This window comes from Schistocerca gregaria, chromosome 3 (genome assembly GCF_023897955.1).
Source record: "Schistocerca gregaria isolate iqSchGreg1 chromosome 3, iqSchGreg1.2, whole genome shotgun sequence".
Lineage (NCBI taxonomy): Eukaryota > Metazoa > Arthropoda > Insecta > Orthoptera > Acrididae > Schistocerca > Schistocerca gregaria.
This window is the reverse complement of record NC_064922.1, coordinates 51,796,331-51,823,117: the sequence shown is the minus strand read 5'-3', so window position 1 is coordinate 51,823,117 and position 26,787 is coordinate 51,796,331.

Below are 26,787 nucleotides of genomic sequence, written 5' to 3'. Positions count from 1 at the left end.
GGGAGTAATGTCTCTAACAGTTTACGCTTTGCTCGTTCACAGGAAGACCAGTAGTAGTTTCCGATGCACATATGGAGGCATTCTGTAATCTGTGGACTATCTGAGTGTTGATGAAACACAGTAATTTCATCGGGATTGAATACAACAGTCACCATGCGCACGTTTCTCCGTGGGAGTAATGTCACAAAGAGTCTACGCTTTTATCGTTCCCAGGAAGACCAGTAGTAGTTTCCGATGCACACCTACAGGCATTCTGGAATCTGTGGATTAACTGAGTGTTGATGAAACACAGAAATTGCCTCGGGAATGAATACAACAGACACCATGCACACTTTCCTCCACGGCAGTAATGTCTCAAACAGTCTAAGCTTTGATCGTTCCCTGGAAGAACAGTAGTAGTTTCCGATGCACATCTGCAGGCATTCTGTAATCTGTGGACCTTCAAAGTGTTGATGAAACTCAGAAATTGCATCGGGATAGAATACAACAGTCACCATGCGCACTTTCCTCCATGGGAGTAATGTCTCTAACAGTTTACGCTTTGCTCGTTCACAGGAAGACCAGTAGTAGTTTCCGATGCACATCTGGTGGCATTCTGTAATCTGTGGACTATCAGAGTGTTGATGAAACACAGCAATTACATCGTGATTGAATACAACAGTCACCATGCGCACTTCCCTCCATGGGAGTAGTGTCTCAAACAGTCTACGCTATGATCGTTCCCTGGATGACCAGTAGTAGTTTCCGATGCACATCTGATGGCATTCTGTAATCTGTGGACTATCAGAGTGTTGATGAAACACAGAAATTGCATCGGGATTGAATACTACAGTCCCCATGCTCACTTTCCGCCATGGGAGTAATGTCTCAAACAGTCTACGCTTTGATCGTTTCCTGGAAGACCAGTAGTGGTTTTCGATGCACAACTGGTGGCATTCTGTAATCTGTGGTCTATCAGAGTGTTGTTGAAACACAGAATTAATCGGGATTTAATACAACAGTCACCATCCACACTTTCCTCCATTGAAGTAATGTCCCAAACAATCTACGCTTTGATCGCTCCCTGGAAGACAAGTAGTAGTTTCCGATGCACATCTGGTGGCATTCTGTAATCTGTGGACTATCAGAGTGTTGATGAAACACAGATATTGCATCGGGATTGAATACAACAGTCACCAAGCGCATATACCTCCATGGGAGTAATGTCTCAAACAGTCTACGTTTTGATCGTTCCCTGGAAGACCAGTAGTGGCTTCCGATGCACATCTGGAGGCATTCTGTAATCTGTGGACTATCAGAGTGTTGATGAAACACAGAATTTGAATTGGGATTGAATACAACAGCCACCATGCGCACGTTTCTCCGTAGGAGTAATGTCACAAAGAGACTACGCTTTTATCGTTCCCAGGAAGACCAGTAGTAGTTTCCGTTGCACACCTGGAGGCATTCTGGAATCTGTGGATAAACTGAGTGTTGATGAAACACAGAAATTGCCTCGGGAATGAATACAACAGACACCATGCACACTTTCCTCCACGGCAGTAATGTCTCAAACAGTCTATGCTTTGATCGTTCCCTGGAAGACCAGTAATAGTTTCTGATGCACATCGCAATGCATTCTGTAATATGTGGACCTTCAAAGTGTTGATGAAACTCAGAAATTGCATCGGGATAGAATACAACAGTCACCATGCGCACTTTCCTCCATGGGAGTAATGTCTCAAACGGTCTACGCTTTGATCGTTCCCTGGCAGACCAGTAGTAGTTTCCGATGCACATCTGGTGGCATTCTGTAATCTGTGGACTATCAGAGTGTTGATGAAACACAGCAATTACATCGTGATTGAATACAACAGTCACCATGCGCACTTCCCTCCATGGGAGTAGTGTCTCAAACAGTGTACGTTTTGATCGTTCCCTGGATGACCAGTAGTAGTTTCCGATGCACATCTGATGGCATTCTGTAATCTGTGGACTATCAGAGTGTTGATGAAACACAGAAATTGCATCGGGATTGAATACTACAGTCCCCATGCTCACTTTCCTCCATGGGAGTAATGTCTCAAACAGTCTACGCTTTGATCGTTTCCTGGAAGACCAGTAGTGGTTTTCGATGCACAACTGGTGGCATTCTGTAATCTGTGGTCTATCAGAGTGTTGTTGAAACACAGAATTAATCGGGATTTAATACAACAGTCACCATCCCCACTTTCCTCCATGGAAGTAATGTCTCAAACAGTCTACGCTTTGATCGCTCCCTGGAAGACAAGTAGTAGTTTCCGATGCACATCTGGTGGCATTCTGTAATCTGTGGACTATCAGAGTGTTGATGAAACACAGAAATTGCATCGGGATTGAATACAACAGTCACCAAGCGCATATACCTCCATGGGAGTAATGTCTCAAACAGTCTACGTTTTGATCGTTCCCTGGAAGACAAGTAGTAGTTTCCGATGCACATCTGGTGGCATTCTGTAATCTGTGGACTATCAGAGTGTTGATGAAACACAGAAATTGCATCGGGATTGAATACAACAGTCACCAAGCGCATATACCTACATGGGAGTAATGTCTCAAACAGTCTACGTTTTGATCGTTCCCTGGAAGACCAGTAGTAGTTTCCGATGCACATCTGGAGGCATTCTGTAATCTGTGGACTATCAGAGTGTTGATGAAACACAGAATTTGAATTGGGATTGAATACAACAGCCACCATGCACACTTTCCTCCATGGGAGTAATGTCTCTAACAGTCTACGCTTTGATCGTTCCCTGGAAGACCAGTAGTAGTTTCCGATGAACATCTGGAGGCATTCTGTAATCTGTTGACTATCACAGTGTTGATGAAACACAGAAATTGCATCGGGATTCAATACAACAGTCACCATGTGCACCTTCCTCCATGGGAGTAATGTCTCAAACAGTCTACGTTTGATCGTTCCCTTGAAGACCAGTAGTAGTTCCCGATGCACATCTGGAGGCATTCTGTAATCTGATGAGTATCTGAGTGTTGATGAAACACAGAAATTGCATTGGGATTGATTACAACAGTCACCATGCGCACTTTCCTCCATGGGAGTAATGTCTCTAACAGTTTACGCTTTGCTCGTTCACAGGAAGACCAGTAGTAGTTTCCGATGCACATATGGAGGCATTCTGTAATCTGTGGACTATCTGGGTGTTGATGAAACACAGTAATTTCATCGGGATTGAATACAACAGTCACCATGCGCACGTTTCTCCGTGGGAGTAATGTCACAAAGAGTCTACGCTTTTATCGTTCCCAGGAAGACCAGTAGTAGTTTCCGATGCACACCTACAGGCATTCTGGAATCTGTGGATTAACTGAGTGTTGATGAAACACAGAAATTGCCTCGGGAATGAATACAACAGACACCATGCACACTTTCCTCCACGGCAGTAATGTCTCAAACAGTCTAAGCTTTGATCGTTCCCTGGAAGAACAGTAGTAGTTTCTGATGCACATCTGCAGGCATTCTGTAATCTGTGGACCTTCAAAGTGTTGATGAAACTCAGAAATTGCATCGGGATAGAATACAACAGTCACCATGCGCACTTTCCTCCATGGGAGTAATGTCTCTAACAGTTTACGCTTTGCTCGTTCACAGGAAGACCAGTAGTAGTTTCCGATGCACATCTGGTGGCATTCTGTAATCTGTGGACTATCAGAGTGTTGATGAAACACAGCAATTACATCGTGATTGAATACAACAGTCACCATGCGCACTTCCCTCCATGGGAGTAGTGTCTCAAACAGTCTACGCTATGATCGTTCCCTGGATGACCAGTAGTAGTTTCCGATGCACATCTGATGGCATTCTGTAATCTGTGGACTATCAGAGTGTTGATGAAACACAGAAATTGCATCGGGATTGAATACTACAGTCCCCATGCTCACTTTCCGCCATGGGAGTAATGTCTCAAACAGTCTACGCTTTGATCGTTTCCTGGAAGACCAGTAGTGGTTTTCGATGCACAACTGGTGGCATTCTGTAATCTGTGGTCTATCAGAGTGTTGTTGAAACACAGAATTAATCGGGATTTAATACAACAGTCACCATCCACACTTTCCTCCATTGAAGTAATGTCCCAAACAATCTACGCTTTGATCGCTCCCTGGAAGACAAGTAGTAGTTTCCGATGCACATCTGGTGGCATTCTGTAATCTGTGGACTATCAGAGTGTTGATGAAACACAGATATTGCATCGGGATTGAATACAACAGTCACCAAGCGCATATACCTCCATGGGAGTAATGTCTCAAACAGTCTACGTTTTGATCGTTCCCTGGAAGACCAGTAGTAGTTTCCGATGCACATCTGGAGGCATTCTGTAATCTGTGGACTATCAGAGTGTTGATGAAACACAGAAATTGAATCGGGATTGAATACAACAGCCACCATGCACACTTTCCCCCATGGGAGTAATGTCTCTAACAGTCTACGCTTTGATCGTTCCCTGGAAGACCAGTAGTAGTTTCCGATGAACATCTGGAGGCATTCTGTAATCTGTGGACTATCACAGTGTTGAAGAAACACAGAAATTGCATCGGGATTGAATACAACAGTCACCATGCGCACGTTTCTCCGTGGGAGTAATGTCACAAAGAGTCTACGCTTTTATCGTTCCCAGGAAGACCAGTAGTAGTTTCCGATGCACACCTGGAGGCATTCTGGAATCTGTGGATTAACTGAGTGTTGATGAAACACAGAAATTGCCTCGGGAATGAATACAACAGACACCATGCACACTTTCCTCCACGGCAGTAATGTCTCAAACAGTCTATGCTTTGATCGTTCCCTGGAAGACCAGTAGTAGTTTCTGAAGCACATCGCAAGGCATTCTGTAATATGTGGACCTTCAAAGTGTTGATGAAACTCAGAAATTGCATCGGGATAGAATACAACAGTCACCATGCGCACTTTCCTCCATGGGAGTAATGTCTCAAACGGTCTACGCTTTGATCGTTCCCTGGAAGACCAGTAGAAGTTTCCGATGCACATCTGGTGGCATTCTGTAATCTGTGGACTATCAGAGTGTTGATGAAACTCAGAAATTGCATCGGGATTGAATACAACAGTCACCATGCGCACTTCCCTCCATGGGAGTAGTGTCTCAAACAGTGTACGTTTTGATCGTTCCCTGGATGACCAGTAGTAGTTTCCGATGCACATCTGATGGCATTCTGTAATCTGTGGACTATCAGAGTGTTGATGAAACACAGAAATTGCATCGGGATTGAATACTACAGTCCCCATGCTCACTTTCCTCCATGGGAGTAATGTCTCAAACAGTCTACGCTTTGATCGTTTCCTGGAAGACCAGTAGTGGTTTTCGATGCACAACTGGTGGCATTCTGTAATCTGTGGTCTATCAGAGTGTTGTTGAAACACAGAATTAATCGGGATTTAATACAACAGTCACCATCCCCACTTTCCTCCATGGAAGTAATGTCTCAAACAGTCTACGCTTTGATCGCTCCCTGGAAGACAAGTAGTAGTTTCCGATGCACATCTGGTGGCATTCTGTAATCTGTGGACTATCAGAGTGTTGATGAAACACAGAAATTGCATCGGGATTGAATACAACAGTCACCAAGCGCATATACCTCCATGGGAGTAATGTCTCAAACAGTCTACGTTTTGATCGTTCCCTGGAAGACAAGTAGTAGTTTCCGATGCACATCTGGTGGCATTCTGTAATCTGTGGACTATCAGAGTGTTGATGAAACACAGAAATTGCATCGGGATTGAATACAACAGTCACCAAGCGCATATACCTCCATGGGAGTAATGTCTCAAACAGTCTACGTTTTGATCGTTCCCTGGAAGACCAGTAGTAGTTTCCGATGCACATCTGGAGGCATTCTGTAATCTGTGGACTATCAGAGTGTTGATGAAACACAGAATTTGAATTGGGATTGAATACAACAGCCACCATGCACACTTTCCTCCATGGGAGTAATGTCTCTAACAGTCTACGCTTTGATCGTTCCCTGGAAGACCAGTAGTAGTTTCCGATGAACATCTGGAGGCATTCTGTAATCTGTTGACTATCACAGTGTTGATGAAACACAGAAATTGCATCGGGATTCAATACAACAGTCACCATGTGCACCTTCCTCCATGGGAGTAATGTCTCAAACAGTCTACGTTTGATCGTTCCCTTGAAGACCAGTAGTAGTTCCCGATGCACATCTGGAGGCATTCTGTAATCTGATGAGTATCTGAGTGTTGATGAAACACAGAAATTGCATTGGGATTGATTACAACAGTCACCATGCGCACTTTCCTCCATGGGAGTAATGTCTCTAACAGTTTACGCTTTGCTCGTTCACAGGAAGACCAGTAGTAGTTTCCGATGCACATATGGAGGCATTCTGTAATCTGTGGACTATCTGAGTGTTGATGAAACACAGTAATTTCATCGGGATTGAATACAACAGTCACCATGCGCACGTTTCTCCGTGGGAGTAATGTCACAAAGAGTCTACGATTTTATCGTTCCCAGGAAGACCAGTAGTAGTTTCCGATGCACACCTACAGGCATTCTGGAATCTGTGGATTAACTGAGTGTTGATGAAACACAGAAATTGCCTCGGGAATGAATACAACAGACACCATGCACACTTTCCTCCACGGCAGTAATGTCTCAAACAGTCTAAGCTTTGATCGTTCCCTGGAAGAACAGTAGTAGTTTCTGATGCACATCTGCAGGCATTCTGTAATCTGTGGACCTTCAAAGTGTTGATGAAACTCAGAAATTGCATCGGGATAGAATACAACAGTCACCATGCGCACTTCCCTCCATGGGAGTAGTGTCTCAAACAGTCTACGCTATGATCGTTCCCTGGATGACCAGTAGTAGTTTCCGATGCACATCTGATGGCATTCTGTAATCTGTGGACTATCAGAGTGTTGATGAAACACAGAAATTGCATCGGGATTGAATACTACAGTCCCCATGCTCACTTTCCGCCATGGGAGTAATGTCTCAAACAGTCTACGCTTTGATCGTTTCGTGGAAGACCAGTAGTGGTTTTCGATGCACAACTGGTGGCATTCTGTAATCTGTGGTCTATCAGAGTGTTGTTGAAACACAGAATTAATCGGGATTTAATACAACAGTCACCATGCGCACTTTCCTCCATTGAAGTAATGTCTCAAACAATCTACGCTTTGATCGCTCCCTGGAAGACAAGTAGTAGTTTCCGATGCACATCTGGTGGCATTCTGTAATCTGTGGACTATCAGAGTGTTGATGAAACACAGATATTGCATCGGGATTGAATACAACAGTCACCAAGCGCATATACCTCCATGGGAGTAATGTCTCAAACAGTCTACGTTTTGATCGTTCCCTGGAAGACCAGTAGTAGTTTCCGATGCACATCTGGAGGCATTCTGTAATCTGTGGACTATCAGAGTGTTGATGAAACACAGAAATTGAATCGGGATTGAATACAACAGCCACCATGCACACTTTCCCCCATGGGAGTAATGTCTCTAACAGTCTACGCTTTGATCGTTCCCTGGAAGACCAGTAGTAGTTTCCGATGAACATCTGGAGGCATTCTGTAATCTGTGGACTATCACAGTGTTGAAGAAACACAGAAATTGCATCGGGATTGAATACAACAGTCACCATGCGCACGTTTCTCCGTGGGAGTAATGTCACAAAGAGTCTACGCTTTTATCGTTCCCAGGAAGACCAGTAGTAGTTTCCGATGCACACCTGGAGGCATTCTGGAATCTGTGGATTAACTGAGTGTTGATGAAACACAGAAATTGCCTCGGGAATGAATACAACAGACACCATGCACACTTTCCTCCACGGCAGTAATGTCTCAAACAGTCTATGCTTTGATCGTTCCCTGGAAGACCAGTAGTAGTTTCTGAAGCACATCGCAAGGCATTCTGTAATATGTGGACCTTCAAAGTGTTGATGAAACTCAGAAATTGCATCGGGATAGAATACAACAGTCACCATGCGCACTTTCCTCCATGGGAGTAATGTCTCAAACGGTCTACGCTTTGATCGTTCCCTGGAAGACCAGTAGAAGTTTCCGATGCACATCTGGTGGCATTCTGTAATCTGTGGACTATCAGAGTGTTGATGAAACTCAGAAATTGCATCGGGATTGAATACAACAGTCACCATGCGCACTTTTCTCCGTGGCAGTAATGTCTCAAACAGTCTACGCTTTGATCGTTCCCTGGAAGACCAGTAGTGGTTTCCGATGAACAACTGGTGGCATTCTGTAATCTGTGGACTATCAGAGCGTTGATGTAACACAGAAATTGCATCGGGATTGAATACAACAGTCACCATGCGCACTTTTCTACGTGGGAGTAATGTCTCAAACAGTCTACGCTTTGATCGTTCCCTGGAAGACCAGTAGTAGTTTCCGATGCACTTCTGGTGGCATTCTGTAATCTGTGGACTATCAGAGTGTTGATGAAACACAGAAATTGCATCGGGATTGAATACAACAGTCACCATGCGCACTTTCCTCCATGGGAGTAATGTCTGAAACATTCCACGCTTTAATCGTTCCCTGGAAGACCAGTAGTAGTTTCCGATGCACATCTGGTGGCATTCTGTAATATGTGGCCTATCAGAGTGTTGATGATACACAGAAATTGCATCGGGATTGAATACAACAGTCACCATGCGCATTTTCCTCAATGGGAGTAATGACTCAAACAGTCTACGCTTTGATCGTTCCCTGGAAGACCAGTAGTGGTTTCCGATGAACAACTGGTGGCATTCTGTAATCTGTGGACTATCAGAGTGTTGATGTAACACAGAAAATGCATCGGGATTGAATACAACAGTCACAATGCGCACTTTCCTCCACGGGAGTGATATCTCAAACAGTCTACTCTTTGATCGTTCCCTGGAATACCAGTAGTAGTTTGAGATGCACATCTGGTGGCATTCTGTAATCTGTGTACTATCAGAGTGTTGATGTAACACAGAAATTGCATCGGGATTGAATATAACAGTCACAATCCGCACTTTTCTCCATGGGAATAGTGTCTAAAACATTCTACGCTTTGATCGTTCCCTGGAAGACCAGTAGTAGTTTCCGATGCACATTGGGAAGCATTCTGTAATCTGTGGACCTTCAAAGTGTTTATGAAACACAGAAATTGCATCGGGAGTGAATACAACTGTCACAATCCACAGTTTCCTCAATGGGAGTAATGTCTGGTACAGTCTACGCTTTGATCGTCAACAGGAAGTCCAGTAGTAGTTTCCGATGCACATCTGGAGACAATCTGTATTCTGTGGACTATCAGAGTGTTGATGAAACACAGAAATTGCATCGGGATTGAATACAACAGTCACCATCCGCAATTTCCTCAATGGGAGTAACGTCTGAAACAATCTACGCTTTGATCGTTCCCTGGAAGACCAGTAGTAGTTTCCGTTGCACATCTGGTGGCATTCTGTAATCTGTGGACTATCAGAGTGTTGATGAAACACAGAAATGGCATCGGGTTTGAATACAACAGTCACCATGCGCACTTTCCTCCATGGGAGTAATGTCTCAAACAGTCTACGCTTTGATCGTTCCCTGAAAGACCAGTAGTAGTTTCCGATGCACATCTGGAGGCATTCTGTAATCTGTGCACTGTCAGATTGTTGATGAAACACAGAAATTGCATCGGGATTGATAACAGCAGTCACCATGCGCATTTTCCTCCACGGGAGTTATGTCTCAAACAGTCTACGCTTTGATCGTTCCCTGGGAGACCAGTAGTAGTTTCCGATGCACATCTGGAGGCATTCTGTAATCTGTGCACTGTCAGATTGTTGATGAAACACAGAAATTGCATCGTAATTGAATACAACAGTCACCATGCGAACTTTCCTCCACAGGAGTAATGTCTCAAACAGTCTACGCTTTGATCGTTCCCTGGAAGACCAGTAGTGGCTTCCGATGCACATCTGGAGGCATTCTGTTATCTGTGGAATATCTGAGTGTTGATGAAACACAGAATTAATCGGGATTGAATACAACAGTCACCATGCGCACTTTCCTCCATGGGAGTAATATCTCAAACAGTCTATTGTTTGATCGTTCCCAGGAAGACCAGTAGTAGTTTCCGATGCACATATGGAGGCATTCTGTAATCTGTGGACTATCTGAGTGTTGATGAAACACAGAAATTGCATCGGGATTGAATACAACAGTCACCATGCGCACGTTTCTCCGTAGGAGTAATGTCACAAAGAGACTACGCTTTTATCGTTCCCAGGAAGACCAGTAGTAGTTTCCGTTGCACACCTGGAGGCATTCTGGAATCTGTGGATAAACTGAGTGTTGATGAAACACAGAAATTGCCTCGGGAATGAATACAACAGACACCATGCACACTTTCCTCCACGGCAGTAATGTCTCAAACAGTCTATGCTTTGATCGTTCCCTGGAAGACCAGTAATAGTTTCTGATGCACATCGCAATGCATTCTGTAATATGTGGACCTTCAAAGTGTTGATGAAACTCAGAAATTGCATCGGGATAGAATACAACAGTCACCATGCGCACTTTCCTCCATGGGAGTAATGTCTCAAACGGTCTACGCTTTGATCGTTCCCTGGCAGACCAGTAGTAGTTTCCGATGCACATCTGGTGGCATTCTGTAATCTGTGGACTATCAGAGTGTTGATGAAACACAGCAATTACATCGTGATTGAATACAACAGTCACCATGCGCACTTCCCTCCATGGGAGTAGTGTCTCAAACAGTGTACGTTTTGATCGTTCCCTGGATGACCAGTAGTAGTTTCCGATGCACATCTGATGGCATTCTGTAATCTGTGGACTATCAGAGTGTTGATGAAACACAGAAATTGCATCGGGATTGAATACTACAGTCCCCATGCTCACTTTCCTCCATGGGAGTAATGTCTCAAACAGTCTACGCCTTGATCGTTTCCTGGAAGACCAGTAGTGGTTTTTGATGCACAACTGGTGGCATTCTGTAATCTGTGGTCTATCAGAGTGTTGTTGAAACACAGAATTAATCGGGATTTAATACAACAGTCACCATCCCCACTTTCCTCCATGGAAGTAATGTCTCAAACAGTCTACGCTTTGATCGCTCCCTGGAAGACAAGTAGTAGTTTCCGATGCACATCTGGTGGCATTCTGTAATCTGTGGACTATCAGAGTGTTGATGAAACACAGAAATTGCATCGGGATTGAATACAACAGTCACCAAGCGCATATACCTCCATGGGAGTAATGTCTCAAACAGTCTACGTTTTGATCGTTCCCTGGAAGACAAGTAGTAGTTTCCGATGCACATCTGGTGGCATTCTGTAATCTGTGGACTATCAGAGTGTTGATGAAACACAGAAATTGCATCGGGATTGAATACAACAGTCACCAAGCGCATATACCTCCATGGGAGTAATGTCTCAAACAGTCTACGTTTTGATCGTTCCCTGGAAGACCAGTAGTAGTTTCCGATGCACATCTGGAGGCATTCTGTAATCTGTGGACTATCAGAGTGTTGATGAAACACAGAATTTGAATTGGGATTGAATACAACAGCCACCATGCACACTTTCCTCCATGGGAGTAATGTCTCTAACAGTCTACGCTTTGATCGTTCCCTGGAAGACCAGTAGTAGTTTCCGATGAACATCTGGAGGCATTCTGTAATCTGTTGACTATCACAGTGTTGATGAAACACAGAAATTGCATCGGGATTCAATACAACAGTCACCATGTGCACCTTCCTCCATGGGAGTAATGTCTCAAACAGTCTACGTTTGATCGTTCCCTTGAAGACCAGTAGTAGTTCCCGATGCACATCTGGAGGCATTCTGTAATCTGATGAGTATCTGAGTGTTGATGAAACACAGAAATTGCATTGGGATTGATTACAACAGTCACCATGCGCACTTTCCTCCATGGGAGTAATGTCTCTAACAGTTTACGCTTTGCTCGTTCACAGGAAGACCAGTAGTAGTTTCCGATGCACATATGGAGGCATTCTGTAATCTGTGGACTATCTGAGTGTTGATGAAACACAGTAATTTCATCGGGATTGAATACAACAGTCACCATGCGCACGTTTCTCCGTGGGAGTAATGTCACAAAGAGTCTACGCTTTTATCGTTCCCAGGAAGACCAGTAGTAGTTTCCGATGCACACCTACAGGCATTCTGGAATCTGTGGATTAACTGAGTGTTGATGAAACACAGAAATTGCCTCGGGAATGAATACAACAGACACCATGCACACTTTCCTCCACGGCAGTAATGTCTCAAACAGTCTATGCTTTGATCGTTCCCTGGAAGAACAGTAGTAGTTTCTGATGCACATCTGCAGGCATTCTGTAATCTGTGGACCTTCAAAGTGTTGATGAAACTCAGAAATTGCATCGGGATAGAATACAACAGTCACCATGCGCACTTTCCTCCATGGGAGTAATGTCTCAAACAGTCTACGCTTTGATCGTTCCCTGGAAGACCAGTAGTAGTTTCCGATGCACATCTGGTGGCATTCTGTAATCTGTGGACTATCAGAGTGTTGATGAAACACAGCAATTACATCGTGATTGAATACAACAGTCACCATGCGCACTTCCCTCCATGGGAGTAGTGTCTCAAACAGTCTACGCTATGATCGTTCCCTGGATGACCAGTAGTAGTTTCCGATGCACATCTGATGGCATTCTGTAATCTGTGGACTATCAGAGTGTTGATGAAACACAGAAATTGCATCGGGATTGAATACTACAGTCCCCATGCTCACTTTCCGCCATGGGAGTAATGTCTCAAACAGTCTACGCTTTGATCGTTTCCTGGAAGACCAGTAGTGGTTTTCGATGCACAACTGGTGGCATTCTGTAATCTGTGGTCTATCAGAGTGTTGTTGAAACACAGAATTAATCGGGATTTAATACAACAGTCACCATCCGCACTTTCCTCCATTGAAGTAATGTCTCAAACAATCTACGCTTTGATCGCTCCCTGGAAGACAAGTAGTAGTTTCCGATGCACATCTGGTGGCATTCTGTAATCTGTGGACTATCAGAGTGTTGATGAAACACAGATGTTGCATCGGGATTGAATACAACAGTCACCAAGCGCATATACCTCCATGGGAGTAATGTCTCAAACAGTCTACGTTTTGATCGTTCCCTGGAAGACCAGTAGTAGTTTCCGATGCACATCTGGAGGCATTCTGTAATCTGTGGACTATCAGAGTGTTGATGAAACACAGAAATTGAATCGGGATTGAATACAACAGCCACCATGCACACTTTCCTCCATGGGAGTAATGTCTCTAACAGTCTACGCTTTGATCGTTCCCTGGAAGACCAGTAGTAGTTTCCGATGAACATCTGGAGGCATTCTGTAATCTGTGGACTATCACAGTGTTGAAGAAACACAGAAATTGCAACGGGATTCAATACAACAGTCACCATGTGCACCTTCCTCCATGGGAGTAATGTCTCAAACAGTCTACGTTTGATCGTTCCCTTGAAGACCAGTAGTAGTTTCCGATGCACATCTGGAGGCATTCTGTAATCAGATGAGTATCTGAGTGTTGATGAAACACAGAAATTGCATTGGGATTGATTACAACGGACACCATGCGCTATTTCCTACATAGGAGTAATGTCTCAAACAGTCTACGCTTTGATCGTTCCCTGGAAGACCAGTAGTAGTTTCCGATGCACATCTGGAGGCATTCTATAATCTGTGGACTATCAGATTGTTGATGAACACAGATATTGCATCGGGATTGAATACGACAGTCACCATGCACAATTTCCTCCATGGGAGTAATGTCTCAAACAGTCAACGGTTTGATCGCTCCCTGGAAGACCAGTAGTAGTTTCCGATGCACATCTGGAGGCATTCTGTAATCTGTGGACTATCAGAATGTTGTTGAAACACAGAAATTGCTCCGGGATTGAATACAACAGTGACCATACGGACTTTCCTCCATGGGAGTAATGTCTCAAACAGTCTACGCTTTGATCGTTCCCTGGAAGACCAGTAGTAGTTTCCGATGCACATCTGGAGGCATTCTGTAATCTGTGGACTATCAGAGTGTTGATGAAACACAGAGATTGCATCGGGATTGAATACAACAGTCACCATGCACACTTTCCCCCATGGGAGTAATGTCTCAAACATTCTACGCTTTGATCGTTCCCTGTTAGACCAGTGGTGGTTTCCGATGCTCATCTGGAGTCATTCTGTAATCTGTGGGATATCAGAGTGTTGATGAAACAAAGAAATTGCATCGGGATTGAATACAACAGTCACCATGCGCACTTTCCTCCATGGGAGTCATGTCTCAAACAGTCTACGCTTTGATTGTTCCCTGGTAGACCAGTAGTAGTTTAGATTCACATTTGGAGGCATTCTGTAATCTGTGGACTATCAAAGTGCTGATAAAACACAGAAATTGAATCGGGATTGAATACAACAGACACCACGCGTACTTTCCTCCATGGGAGTAATGTCTCAAACAGTTTACGCTTTGATCGTTCCCTGGAATACCAGTAGTAGTTTCCGATGCACATCTGGAGGCATTGTGTAATCTGTGGACTATCAGAGTGTTGATGAAACACAGATATTGCATCGGGATTGAATACAAAAGTCACCATGCGCACTTTCCTTTACGGGAGTAATGTCTCAAACTGTCTATGCTTTCATCGTTCCCTCGAAGACCAGTAGTAGTTTCCGATGCACATCTTGAGGCATTCTGTAATCTGTGGACTATCAGAGTGTTGATGAAACACAGAAATTGCATCGGGATTGAATACAACAGTCACCATTCGCACTTTCCTCAGCAGGAGTAATGTCTCAAAGAGTCTACGCTTTCATCGTTCCCTGGAAGACCAGTAGTAGGTTCCGATGCACATCTGGAGGCATTCTGTAATCTGTGGACTATCAGGGTGTTGTTGAAACACAGATATTGCATCGGGATTGAATATAACAGTCACCATGACCACTTTCCTCCATGGGAGTAATTCTGAAACAGTGTACGCCTTGATCGTTCCCTGGAAGACCAGTAGTAGTTTCCGATGCACATCTGGAGGCATTCAGTAATCTGTGGACGATCTGAGTGTTGATGAAACACAGAAATTGCATCGGGATTGAATACAACAGTCACCATGCGCACTTTCCCCTATGGGAGTAAGGTCTCAAACATTCTACGCTTTGATCGTTCCCTGGTAGACCAGTAGTAGTTTCCGATGCACATCTGGAGGCATTCTGTAATCTGTGGACTATCAGAGTGTTGATGAAACACCGAAATTGCATCGAGATTCAATACAACAGTCACCATGTGCTCCTTCCTCCATGGGAGTAATGTCTCAAACAGTCTATTCTTTGACCGTTCCCAGGAAGACCAGTAGTAGTTTCCGATGCACATCTGGAGGCATTCTGTAATCCGTGGAATTTCGGAGTGTTGATGAAACACAGAAATTGCATCGGGATTGAATACAACAGTCACCATGCACACTTTCCTCCATGGGAGTAATGTCTCAAACAGTCTACGCTTTGATCGTTCCCTGGAATGCCAGTAGTAGTTTCCGATGCACACCTACAGGCATTCTGGAATCTGTGGATTAACTGAGTGTTGATGAAACACAGAAAATGCCTCGGGAATGAATACAACAGACACCATGCACACTTTCCTCCACGGCAGTAATGTCGCAAACAGTCTATTCTTTGATCGTTCCCTTGAAGACCAGTAGTAGTTTCTGATGCACATCTGCAGGCATTCTGTAATCTGTGGACCTTCAAAGTGTTGATGAAACTCAGAAATTGCATCGGGATAGAATACAACAGTCACCATGCGCACTTTCCTCCATGGGAGTAATGTCTCAAACGGTCTACGCTTTGATCGTTCCCTGGAAGACCAGTAGTAGTTTCCGATGCACAACTGGTGGCATTCTGTAATCTGTGGACTATCAGAGTGTTGATGAAACACAGCAATTACATCGTCGTTGAATACAACAGTCACCATGCGCACTTCCCTCCATGGGAGTAGTGTATCAAACAGTCGACGCGTTGATCGTTCCCTGGATGACCAGTAGTAGTTTCCGATGCACATCTGATGGCATTCTGTAATCTGTGGACTATCAGAGTGTTGATGAAACACAGAAATTGCATCGGGATTGAATACTACAGTCCCCATGCTCACTTTCCGCCATGGGAGTAATGTCTCAAACAGTCTACGCTTTGATCGTTTCCTGGAAGACCAGTAGTGGTTTTCGATGCACAACTGGTGGCATTCTGTAATCTGTGGTCTATCAGAGTGTTGTTGAAACACAGAATTAATCGGGATTTAATACAACAGTCACCATCCGCACTTTCCTCCATGGAAGTAATGTCTCAAACAGTCTACGCTTTGATCGCTCCCTGGAAGACAAGTAATAGTTTCCGATGCACATCTGGTGGCATTCTGTAATCTGTGGACTATCAGAGTGTTGATGAAACACAGAAACTGCATCGGGATTGAATACAACAGTCACCAAGCGCATATACCTCCATGGGAGTAATGTCTCAAACAGTCTACGTTTTGATCGTTCCCTGGAAGACCAGTAGTAGTTTCCGATGCACATCTGGAGGCATTCTGTAATATTGTGGACTATCAGAGTGTTGATGAAACACAGAAATTGAATCGGGATTGAATACAACAGCCACCATGCACACTTTCCTCCATGGGAGTAATGTCTCAAACAGTCTACGCTTTGATCGTTTCCTGGAAGACCAGTAGTAGTTTCCGATGTACATCTGGAGGCATTCTGTAATCTGTGGACTATCACAGTGTTGAAGAAACACAGAAATTGCATCGGGATTCAATACAACAGTCACCATGTGCACCTTCCTCCATGGGAGTAATGTCTCAAACAGTCTACGTTTGATCGTTCCCTTGAAGACCAGTAGTAGTTTCCGATGCACATCTGGAGGTATTCTGTAATCTGATGAGTATCTGAGTGTTGATGAAACACAGAAATTGCATTGGGATTGATTACAACAGTCACCATGCGCACTTTCCTACATAGAAGTAATGTCTCAAACAGTCTACGCTTTGATCGTTCCCTGGAAGACCAGTATTAGTTTCCGATGCACATCTGGAGGCATTCTATAATCTGTGGACTATCAGATTGTTGATGAACACAGATATTGCATCGGGATTGAATACAACAGTCACCATGCGCAATTTCCTCCATGGGAGTAATGTCTCAAACAGTCTACGCTTTGATCGCTCCCTGGAAGACCAGTAGTAGTTTCCGATGCACATCTGGAGGCATTCTGTAATCTGTGGACTATCAGAATGTTGTTGAAACACAGAAATTGCTCCGGGATTGAATACAAAAGTGACCATACGGACTATCCTCCATGGGAGTAATGTCTCAAACAGTCTACGCTTTGATCGTTCCCTGGAAGACCAGTAGTAGTTTCCGATGCACATCTGGAGGCATTCTGTAATCTGTGGACTATCAGAGTGTTGATGAAACACAGAGATTGCATCGGGATTAAATACAACAGTCACCATGCACACTTGCCCCCATGGGAGTAATGTCTCAAACATTCTACGCTTTGATCGTTCCCTGTTAGACCAGTGGTGGTTTCCGATGCACATCTGGAGTCATTCTGTAATCTGTGGGCTATCAGAGTGTTGATGAAACAAAGAAATTGCATCGGGATTGAATACAACAGTCTCCATGCGCACTTTCCTCCATGGGAGTCATGTCTCAAACAGTCTACGCTTTGATTGTTCCCTGCTAGACCAGTAGTAGTTTAGATTCACATTTGGAGGCATTCTGTAATCTGTGGACTATCAGAGTGCTGATAAAACACAGAAATTGAATCGGGATTGAATACAACAGACACCACGCGCACTTTCCTCCATGGGAGTAATGTCTCAAACAGTTTACGCTTTGATCGTTCCCTGGAAGACCAGTAGTAGTTTCCAATGCACATCTGGAGGCATTGTGTAATCTGTGGACTATCAGAGTGTTGATGAAACACAGAAACTGCATCGGGATTGAATACAACAGTCACCATGCGCACTTTCCTCCATGGGAGTAATGTCTCAAACAGTCTACGCTTTGATCGTTCCCTGGAAGACCAGTAGTAGTTTCCGATGCACATCTGATGGCATTCTGTAATCTGTGGACTATCAGAGTGTTGATGAAACACAGAAATTGCATCGGGATTGAATACTACAGTCCCCATGCTCACTTTCCGCCATGGGAGTAATGTCTCAAACAGTCTACGCTTTGATCGTTTCCTGGAAGACCAGTAGTGGTTTTCGATGCACAACTGGTGGCATTCTGTAATCTGTGGTCTATCAGAGTGTTGTTGAAACACAGAATTAATCGGGATTTAATACAACAGTCACCATCCGCACTTTCCTCCATTGAAGTAATGTCTCAAACAGTCTACGCTTTGATCGCTCCCTGGAAGACAAGTAGTAGTTTCCGATGCACATCTGGTGGCATTCTGTAATCTGTGGTCTATCAGAGTGTTGATGAAACACAGAAATTGCATCGGGATTGAATACAACAATCACCAAGCGCATATACCTCCATGGGAGTAATGTCTCAAACAGTCTACGTTTTGATCGTTCCCTGGAAGACCAGTGGTAGTTTCCGATGCACATCTGGAGGCATTCTGTAATCTGTGGACTATCAGAGTGTTGATGAAACACAGAAATTGAATCGGGATTGAATACAACAGCCACCATGCACACTTTCCTCCATGGGAGTAATGTCTCTAACAGTCTACGCTTTGATCGTTCCCTGGAAGACCAGTAGTAGTTTCCGATGAACATCTGGAGGCATTCTGTAATCTGTGGACTATCACAGTGTTGAAGAAACACAGAAATTGCAACGGGATTCAATACAACAGTCACCATGTGCACCTTCCTCCATGGGAGTAATGTCTCAAACAGTCTACGTTTGATCGTTCCCTTGAAGACCAGTAGTAGTTTCCGATGCACATCTGGAGGCATTCTATAATCTGTGGACTATCAGATTGTTGATGAACACAGATATTGCATCGGGATTGAATACAACAGTCACCATGCGCAATTTCCTCCATGGGAGTAATGTCTCAAACAGTCAACGGTTTGATCGCTCCCTGGAAGACCAGTAGTAGTTTCCGATGCACATCTGGAGGCATTCTGTAATCTGTGGACTATCAGAATGTTGTTGAAACACAGAAATTGCTCCGGGATTGAATACAACAGTGACCATACGGACTTTCCTCCATGGGAGTAATGTCTCAAACAGTCTACGCTTTAATCGTTCCCTGGAAGACCAGTAGTAGTTTCCGATGCACATCTGGAGGCATTCTGTAATCTGATGAGTATCTGAGTGTTGATGAAACACAGAAATAGCATTGGGATTGATTACAACAGTCACCATGCGCACTTTCCTCCATGGGAGTAATGTCTCAAACGGTCTACGCTTTGATCGTTCCCTGGAAGACCAGTAGTAGTTTCCGATGCACTTCTGGTGGCATTCTGTAATCTGTGGACTATCAGAGTGTTGATGAAACACAGAAATTGCATCGGGATTGAATACAACAGTCACCATGCGCACTTTCCTCAATGGGAGTAATGTCTCAAACAGTCTTCGCTTTGATCGTTCCCTGGAAGACCAGTAGTGGTTTCCGATGAACAACTGGTGGCATTCTGTAATCTGTGGACTATCAGAGTGTTGATGTAACACAGAAAATGCATCGGGATTGAATACAACAGTCACAATGCGCACTTTCCTCCACGGGAGTGATATCTCAAACAGTCTACTCTTTGATCGTTCCCTGGAATACCAGTAGTTGTTTCCGATGCACATCTGGTGGCATTCTGTAATCTGTGTACTATCAGAGTGTTGATGTAACACAGAAATTGCATCGGGATTGAATATAACAGTCACAATCCGCACTTTTCTCCATGGGAATAGTGTCTAAAACATTCTACGCTTTGATCGTTCCCTGGAAGACCAGTAGTAGTTTCCGATGCACATCGGGAAGCATTCTGTAATCTGTGGACCTTCAAAGTGTTTATGAAACACAGAAATTGCATCGGGAGTGAATACAACTGTCACAATCCACAGTTTCCTCAATGGGAGTAATGTCTGGTACAGTCTACGCTTTGATCGTCAACAGGAAGTCCAGTAGTAGTTTCCGATGCACATCTGGAGACAATCTGTATTCTGTGGACTATCAGAGTGTTGATGAAACACAGAAATTGCATCGGGATTGATAACAGCAGTCACCATGCGCATTTTCCTCCACGGGAGTTATGTCTCAAACAGTCTACGCTTTGATCGTTCCCTGGGAGACCAGTAGTAGTTTCCGATGCACATCTGGAGGCATTCTGTAATCTGTGCACTGTCAGATTGTTGATGAAACACAGAAATTGCATCGTAATTGAATACAACAGTCACCATGCGAACTTTCCTCCACAGGAGTAATGTCTCAAACAGTCTACGCTTTGATCGTTCCCTGGAAGACCAGTAGTGGCTTTCGATGCACATCTGGAGGCATTCTGTTATCTGTGGAATATCTGAGTGTTGATGAAACACAGAATTAATCGAGATTGAATACAACAGTCACCATGCGCACTTTCCTCCATGGGAGTAATATCTCAAACAGTCTATTGTTTGATCGTTCCCAGGAAGACCAGTAGTAGTTTCCGATGCACATATGGAGGCATTCTGTAATCTGTGGACTATCTGAGTGTTGATGAAACACAGAAATTGCATCGGGATTGAATACAACAGTCACCATGTGCACGTTTCTCCGTAGGAGTAATGTCACAAAGAGACTACGCTTTTATCGTTCCCAGGAAGACCAGTAGTAGTTTCCGTTGCACACCTGGAGGCATTCTGGAATCTGTGGATAAACTGAGTGTTGATGAAACACAGAAATTGCCTCGGGAATGAATACAACAGACACCATGCACACTTTCCTCCACGGCAATAATGTCTCAAACAGTCTATGCTTTGATCGTTCCCTGGAAGACCAGTAATAGTTTCTGATGCACATCGCAATGCATTCTGTAATATGTGGACCTTCAAAGTGTTGACGAAACTCAGAAATTGCATCGGGATAGAATACAACAGTCACCATGCGCACTTTCCTCCATGGGAGTAATGTCTCAAACGGTCTACGCTTTGATCGTTCCCTGGCAGACCAGTAGTAGTTTCCGATGCACATCTGGTGGCATTCTGTAATCTGTGGACTATCAGAGTGTTGATGAAACACAGCAATTACATCGTGATTGAATACAACAGTCACCATGCGCACTTCCCTCCATGGGAGTAGTGTCTCAAACAGTGTACGTTTTGATCGTTCCCTGGATGACCAGTAGTAGTTTCCGATGCACATCTGATGGCATTCTGTAATCTGTGGACTATCAGAGTGTTGATGAAACACAGAAATTGCATCGGGATTGAATACTACAGTCCCCATGCTCACTTTCCTCCATGGGAGTAATGTCTCAAACAGTCTACGCTTTGATCGTTTCCTGGAAGACCAGTAGTGGTTTTCGATGCACAACTGGTGGCATTCTGTAATCTGTGGTCTATCAGAGTGTTGTTGAAACACAGAATTAATCGGGATTTAATACAACAGTCACCATCCCCACTTTCCTCCATGGAAGTAATGTCTCAAACAGTCTACGCTTTGATCGCTCCCTGGAAGACAAGTAGTAGTTTCCGATGCACATCTGGTGGCATTCTGTAATCTGTGGACTATCAGAGTGTTGATGAAACACAGAAATTGCATCGGGATTGAATACAACATTCACCAAGCGCATATACCTCCATGGGAGTAATGTCTCAAACAGTCTACGTTTTGATCGTTCCCTGGAAGACCAGTAGTAGTTTCCGATGCACATCTGGAGGCATTCTGTAATATTGTGGACTATCAGAGTGTTGATGAAACACAGAAATTGAATCGGGATTGAATACAACAGCCACCATGCACACTTTCCTCCATGGGAGTAATGTCTCAAACAGTCTACGCTTTGATCGTTCCCTGGAAGACCAGTAGTAGTTTCCGATGTACATCTGGAGGCATTCTGTAATCTGTGGACTATCACAGTGTTGAAGAAACACAGAAATTGCATCGGGATTCAATACAACAGTCACCATGTGCACCTTCCTCCATGGGAGTAATGTCTCAAACAGTCTACGTTTGATCGTTCCCTTGAAGACCAGTAGTAGTTTCCGATGCACATCTGGAAGTATTCTGTAATCTGATGAGTATCTGAGTGTTGATGAAACACAGAAATTGCATTGGGATTGATTACAACAGTTACCATGCGCACTTTCCTACATAGAAGTAATGTCTCAAACAGTCTACGCTTTGATCGTTCCCTGGAAGACCAGTATTAGTTTCCGATGCACATCTGGAGGCATTCTATAATCTGTGGACTATCAGATTGTTGATGAACACAGATATTGCATCGGGATTGAATACAACAGTCACCATGCGCAATTTCCTCCATGGGAGTAATGTCTCAAACAGTCTACGCTTTGATCGCTCCCTGGAAGACCAGTAGTAGTTTCCGATGCACATCTGGAGGCATTCTGTAATCTGTGGACTATCAGAATGTTGTTGAAACACAGAAATTGCTCCGGGATTGAATACAAAAGTGACCATACGGACTATCCTCCATGGGAGTAATGTCTCAAACAGTCTACGCTTTGATCGTTCCCTGGAAGACCAGTAGTAGTTTCCGATGCACATCTGGAGGCATTCTGTAATCTGTGGACTATCAGAGTGTAGATGAAACACAGAGATTGCATCGGGATTAAATACAACAGTCACCATGCACACTTGCCCCCATGGGAGTAATGTCTCAAACATTCTACGCTTTCATCGTTCCCTGTTAGACCAGTGGTGGTTTCCGATGCACATCTGGAGTCATTCTGTAATCTGTGGGCTATCAGAGTGTTGATGAAACAAAGAAATTGCATCGGGATTGAATACAACAGTCACCATGCGCACTTTCCTCCATGGGAGTCATGTCTCAAACAGTCTACGCTTTGATTGTTCCCTGCTAGACCAGTAGTAGTTTAGATTCACATTTGGAGGCATTCTGTAATCTGTGGACTATCAGAGTGCTGATAAAACACAGAAATTGAATCGGGATTGAATACAACAGACACCACGCGTACTTTCCTCCATGGGAGTAATGTCTCAAACAGTTTACGCTTTGATCGTTCCCTGGAAGACCAGTAGTAGTTTCCAATGCACATCTGGAGGCATTGTGTAATCTGTGGACTATCAGAGTGTTGATGAAACACAGAAACTGCATTGGGATTGAATACAACAGTCACCATGCGCACTTTCCTCCATGGGAGTAATGTCTCAAACAGTCTACGCTTTGATCGTTCCCTGGATGACCAGTAGTAGTTTCCGATGCACATCTGATGGCATTCTGTAATCTGTGGACTATCAGAGTGTTGATGAAACACAGAAATTGCATCGGGATTGAATACTACAGTCCCCATGCTCACTTTCCGCCATGGGAGTAATGTCTCAAACAGTCTACGCTTTGATCGTTTCCTGGAAGACCAGTAGTGGTTTTCGATGCACAACTGGTGGCATTCTGTAATCTGTGGTCTATCAGAGTGTTGTTGAAACACAGAATTAATCGGGATTTAATACAACAGTCACCATCCGCACTTTCCTCCATTGAAGTAATGTCTCAAACAGTCTACGCTTTGATCGCTCCCTGGAAGACAAGTAGTAGTTTCCGATGCACATCTGGTGGCATTCTGTAATCTGTGGTCTATCAGAGTGTTGATGAAACACAGAAATTGCATCGGGATTGAATACAACAATCACCAAGCGCGTATACCTCCATGGGAGTAATGTCTCAAACAGTCTACGTTTTGATCGTTCCCTGGAAGACCAGTAGTAGTTTCCGATGCACATCTGGAGGCATTCTGTAATCTGTGGACTATCAGAGTGTTGATGAAACACAGAAATTGAATCGGGATTGAATACAACAGCCACCATGCACACTTTCCTCCATGGGAGTAATGTCTCTAACAGTCTACGCTTTGATCGTTCCCTGGAAGACCAGTAGTAGTTTCCGATGAACATCTGGAGGCATTCTGTAATCTGTGGACTATCACAGTGTTGAAGAAACACAGAAATTGCAACGGGATTCAATACAACAGTCACCATGTGCACCTTCCTCCATGGGAGTAATGTCTCAAACAGTCTACGTTTGATCTTTCCCTTGAAGACCAGTAGTAGTTTCCGATGCACATCTGGAGGCATTCTATATTCTGTGGACTATCAGATTGTTGATGAACACAGATATTGCATCGGGATTGAATACAACAGTCACCATGCGCAATTTCCTCCATGGGAGTAATGTCTCAAACAGTCAACGGTTTGATCGCTCCCTGGAAGACCAGTAGTAGTTTCCGATGCACATCTGGAGGCATTCTGTAATCTGATGAGTATCTGAGTGTTGATGAAACACAGAAATAGCATTGGGATTGATTACAACAGTCACCATGCGCACTTTCCTCCATGGGAGTAATGTCTCAAACGGTCTACGCTTTGATCGCTCCCTGGAAGACCACTAGTAGTTTCCGATGCACTTCTGGTGGCATTCTGTAATCTGTGGACTATCAGAGTGTTGATGAAACACAGAAATTGCATCGGGATTGAATACAACAGTCACCATGCGCACTTTCCTCAATGGGAGTAATGTCTCAAACAGTCTTCGCTTTGATCGTTCCCTGGAAGACCAGTAGTGGTTTCCGATGAACAACTGGTGGCATTCTGTAATCTGTGGACTATCAGAGTGTTGATGTAACACAGAAAATGCATCGGGATTGAATACAACAGTCACAATGCGCACTTTCCTCCACGGGAGTGATATCTCAAACAGTCTACTCTTTGATCGTTCCCTGGAATACCAGTAGTTGTTTCCGATGCACATCTGGTGGCATTCTGTAATCTGTGTACTATCAGAGTGTTGATGTAACACAGAAATTGCATCGGGATTGAATATAACAGTCACAATCCGCACTTTTCTCCATGGGAATAGTGTCTAAAACATTCTACGCTTTGAACGTTCCCTGGAAGACCAGTAGTAGTTTCCGATGCACATCGGAAAGCATTCTGTAATCTGTGGACCTTCAAAGTGTTTATGAAACACAGAAATTGCATCGGGATTGATAACAGCAGTCACCATGCGCATTTTCCTCCACGGGAGTTATGTCTCAAACAGTCTACGCTTTGATCGTTCCCTGGGAGACCAGTAGTAGTTTCCGATGCACATCTGGAGGCATTCTGTAATCTGTGCACTGTCGGATTGTTGATGAAACACAGAAATTGCATCGTAATTGAATACAACAGTCACCATGCGAACTTTCCTCCACAGGAGTAATGTCTCAAACAGTCTACGCTTTGATCGTTCCCTGGAAGACCAGTAGTGGCTTCCGATGCACATCTGGAGGCATTCTGTTATCTGTGGAATATCTGAGTGTTGATGAAACACAGAATTAATCGGGATTGAATACAACAGTCACCATGCGCACTTTCCTCCATGGGAGTAATATCTCAAACAGTCTATTGTTTGATCGTTCCCAGGAAGACCAGTAGTAGTTTCCGATGCACATATGGAGGCATTCTGTAATCTGTGGACTATCTGAGTGTTGATGAAACACAGAAATTGCATCGGGATTGAATACAACAGTCACCATGTGCACGTTTCTCCGTAGGAGTAATGTCACAAAGAGACTACGCTTTTATCGTTCCCAGGAAGACCAGTAGTAGTTTCCGTTGCACACCTGGAGGCATTCTGGAATCTGTGGATAAACTGAGTGTTGATGAAACACAGAAATTGCCTCGGGAATGAATACAACAGACACCATGCACACTTTCCTCCACGGCAGTAATGTCTCAAACAGTCTATGCTTTGATCGTTCCCTGGAAGACCAGTAATAGTTTCTGATGCACATCGCAATGCATTCTGTAATATGTGGACCTTCAAAGTGTTGATGAAACTCAGATATTGCATCGGGATAGAATACAACAGTCACCATGCGCACTTTCCTCCATGGGAGTAATGTCTCAAACGGTCTACGCTTTGATCGTTCCCTGGCAGACCAGTAGTAGTTTCCGATGCACATCTGGTGGCATTCTGTAATCTGTGGACTATCAGAGTGTTGATGAAACACAGCAATTACATCGTGATTGAATACAACAGTCACCATGCGCACTTCCCTCCATGGGAGTAGTGTCTCAAACAGTGTACGTTTTGATCGTTCCCTGGATGACCAGTAGTAGTTTCCGATGCACATCTGATGGCATTCTGTAATCTGTGGACTATCAGAGTGTTGATGAAACACAGAAATTGCATCGGGATTGAATACTACAGTCCCCATGCTCACTTTCCTCCATGGGAGTAATGTCTCAAACAGTCTACGCTTTGATCGTTTCCTGGAAGACCAGTAGTGGTTTTCGATGCACAACTGGTGGCATTCTGTAATCTGTGGTCTATCAGAGTGTTGTTGAAACACAGAATTAATCGGGATTTAATACAACAGTCACCATCCCCACTTTCCTCCATGGAAGTAATGTCTCAAACAGTCTACGCTTTGATCGCTCCCTGGAAGACAAGTAGTAGTTTCCGATGCACATCTGGTGGCATTCTGTAATCTGTGGACTATCAGAGTGTTGATGAAACACAGAAATTGCATCGGGATTGAATACAACAGTCACCAAG